This window comes from Limulus polyphemus, unplaced genomic scaffold (assembly GCF_000517525.1).
Source record: "Limulus polyphemus unplaced genomic scaffold, Limulus_polyphemus-2.1.2 Scaffold265, whole genome shotgun sequence".
Taxonomy (NCBI): Eukaryota; Metazoa; Arthropoda; class Merostomata; order Xiphosura; family Limulidae; genus Limulus; species Limulus polyphemus.
Genome location: NW_013665875.1, coordinates 316,544 through 319,946, shown reverse-complemented (window position 1 = coordinate 319,946; position 3,403 = coordinate 316,544). Strand labels below are relative to the sequence as shown.

General features: G+C 32.6%; 1 long non-coding RNA gene across 1 annotated transcript in view; it reads right to left on the bottom strand.

Moving 5' to 3' along the window:
• Positions 1–2,155, bottom strand: part of LOC111085180 — an 81,661-nt gene extending 79,506 nt beyond the window's left edge. Inside the window, exon 1 of the long non-coding RNA XR_002610021.1 lies at positions 1,982–2,155. This is a non-coding gene — a long non-coding RNA (uncharacterized LOC111085180). The remainder of the gene's footprint in view (positions 1–1,981) is intronic.
• Between the last annotated feature and the right edge of the window lie 1,248 nt (positions 2,156–3,403).

The window sequence follows — 3,403 nt, the reverse complement described above, 5'->3', positions numbered from 1 at the left end:
AAGTGTTAACTGTAACCCTACTTTTGGCCCACCCTGTATATCAAATAGGGTTTTAAGACTTAAGCTGTTTGTAAAAATACTACTATACAGTAGTTGGAAGTGGTTTTAATTTACAAATCGTTTTAAAGACATCTCGAATTTTAATACAGAATGTAAACTTGTTTATATTATGTACGTATATATATTCTAGTATCTGTTTATCAAGAAGCTCACTTGAAAAGTGGGTTGATGTTGCATTCAACACGTAGTGCAGTGTTTTAGTTGTTATATTTGTATAGCTAGAAGTAATGACACCTGTGCACTTATAGTACGAGTAGATATACGACACTTTTAGTAAATCGACTCAAATATGATGCAACATATTCAAATAACATTGATGTAAACAAGAATATTGGATGACTATAAGAATCAATAAAGCGGCAAGAAATGAATTTTCTTTTCCCGGGTTTTACCCTCATTTTACGACCTGGAGTAACCAGGGTTAAAAATATGAAACTTACAACAAGTCTTCAAGCACAAAATAATTAACCCCCCTTATCTTTGTCATGGATGCCATTTTTACTACCATATGACGTCATCAAAACTGAACAATATAGTGTCGTCATGTCAGATATCACTCTTGTGCTGGTTACCTTGACACGTGGGTTGTGTTTGGGGGATTTATTGGCGCAAAGCAACGTGGGAGTGCTAAAATAGGCATGATGTAATTAAAGTAATCTACGAGAAGAAACATTCGATTTGTTGTAAACAATTTTGGAAGTAACGTTAAAGGGTTTTCTAGTAACATTTTATTATATTTACAGTTAATTATACTAAAAAAATAACTTAAGATATTGTTGAAAACATTTTTTATAGTATAATACCTAAAAACTCTGAAGTATCTAAGATACAGCAAAACAGAGATTTTTGAGTAAAGATGGAGGAATGTTAATGCTAGGTGACGGAAATTTAAAGGGTTGAAAGAAAAGTCTTAACGTTTGTCAAAAATATCTACCTCATCAAAACCATTGCTTACTTTATGCCCCAATTAAAATAATGAGTTTGAGTATCATATATTGCATTTCGAATTTAGCAAGAATAATATGGTTCCTGATATTTTCTTAATTTAAATCGATTGGACTATCAATGAATACGTCACTTAAAGTAAATAAATAGGAATTTGAATTTGTGTTTTATCGTGTGAACATTAATCAAAATACAGACATAAGTTATTAAAATAATAGTTAGCACTCACAGGACGGATACGAACGGTCTATTTATATGTCTTATGTTTATTAAAACATAAAACTCTCATAAGTGCAGAAACGAATAATGTATTTTACATTTTTTCCATTGAAAGATCTAAAATTAGGAAATTCCATTGATATACTAACAAATGGATCAAGTGATAAATTAAGATCTAAGTGGCCTATTGAAAGCCGTTTTGGTATCAAGTTCATGAGCAAATTGTTGATATATCTAAGGCATGAAGTTTTTGACATAAAAAATATTCAAAATAAAAATATGCTGTTAAGTTATGATTTAGACCTTTACAGTAATGTAACTGTTGTGTTTGCAAAATAACACAACGTTAAAGCGTTAATTGTTAGGAGAGTAACATGACTTTGGGACTAATAAGTACAAAGTACAAATCCTGTATAAGCACAGGATCAGTCTTGCTAGAACTTAAAAATCGGAAAGTAAGTACGTCACTGAAACTTCTAGGTGTAAACAGATCATTAGAGGAAAGCTTCCCTACGAATTACCCTTAAAATAAACTCTTACTAGATAAGAATATTACTAATTATAATTGCTTATTACGATTCTCAAACTTTGATACATCGCATTTCATTAAAGGAAGTTTTTGTTCAAGTTAGCTACTAAGTAAAACTAAAGATATGAAATAGTCCTAATTATAAATAAACAGTTAAGTGTTATTTTCTACATTAGAAGAACGTATGTAAGTCAGTCTTGATATAAAACAGGATTCATTATAGCCTACTTGCTATTTCGACGAATGCTGCATGCTTATTGTGCCTCTTCTGCGCTAAAATAACGAGTAAGGGAGATTATGAGAACGTAGAGATGGCTCCCTACTGAATTTTACATCTCGCGTCATCACGATAAGAGGGATTACGCTGAGATCTTTCGTAGCTGCTGGATAATAGGCCTGACGGTCGATATTCAAACACATGGAAATTATGCTACTATTCATGATACCAACTTTATTCTAATATCTTGTTTATTTTGTAGCTTGATTGGCTTCGTACACTTAATGGTTAGATAACTCTATTAATTTGAAGACACAGAACCTTACCATGATACTCTAAGATTAGTATAAAGTGGTGGTTGGTCTAGACTTTAGATGCAACTTGCATGTTAAGACCATTGGATATTTAGATTAATAGATTAAGTCACCCAGTACTTATACCTTACGTTGGCACCAATCCAAATACATCAGACACAAGCTAAAGAAACAAACCAAAGGATGGCCTGGTGGTTAGGGCACTTGACTCGTAATCTGTGGGGGTGGATTTGAATCCCTTTCAGCCGTGGTGACGTTATAAGGTGACGGTTGGTAAAGAGGAGCCCAAGAGTTGACAGTGGTTGTGACGGTTGGTAAAGAGGAGTGTTACGTGTTAGAATTTCGAATAGTCCGAAGCCAAGTTAACTGATAATTTAAATTTAGTAGTTAAATTATACTTTGGATTTAGTATTAAAATATATGCCGATATTTTAGTCAATTTACGATATTTTCCAACAAGATTGACATACAGTTTTCTTTTTTTAACACAAATACGTTTTAATATACACACAACATTACAATTTACAGTAACAATTATTACAAATAGTTATTACAAACAATGATTTATAAACAAAAGTTTCGCAAACTTACAAACACTATAAAGTCTTCTTTCTAGTTTGGAACTCCCTTGATGTCTTATCGAGAGTTTACGATGAGCGAGTTAATTACGAGTTGACGTAGGTACGATTCGCCGGAAAGCTAGCTAGCTTTGTCCTTGGCCACTTTGTAAAGGTTCCTGGTCAAATATCGGAAGTTTTCCGATTGATAAGCATTATAAAAATCACAGCTATAGCTTTCGAAGTTTATAGCACACTGACTATAGCGAACTACTAACAGACACACACTTTGGCACGTCGCGTTGGTTGTATTTATAGGCGTGGAAAGGTTTTCCAGAAAATTCAGATTACATAACAATACTGAGCTATATTTAAACGTTTACGTATATAAATATAATGTTGATTCTTATTTTCGAGAATAATCTGCAACTTTGGAGAATAAGCGGGGGTTTCGCAATACATATCTAACACTACAGGCTATGTATGTTTTAAATATAAACTCAATCCAAACAAATGTTGACATTAAAATAAATATATAACAACAAATTCGTTACAGGAGCCC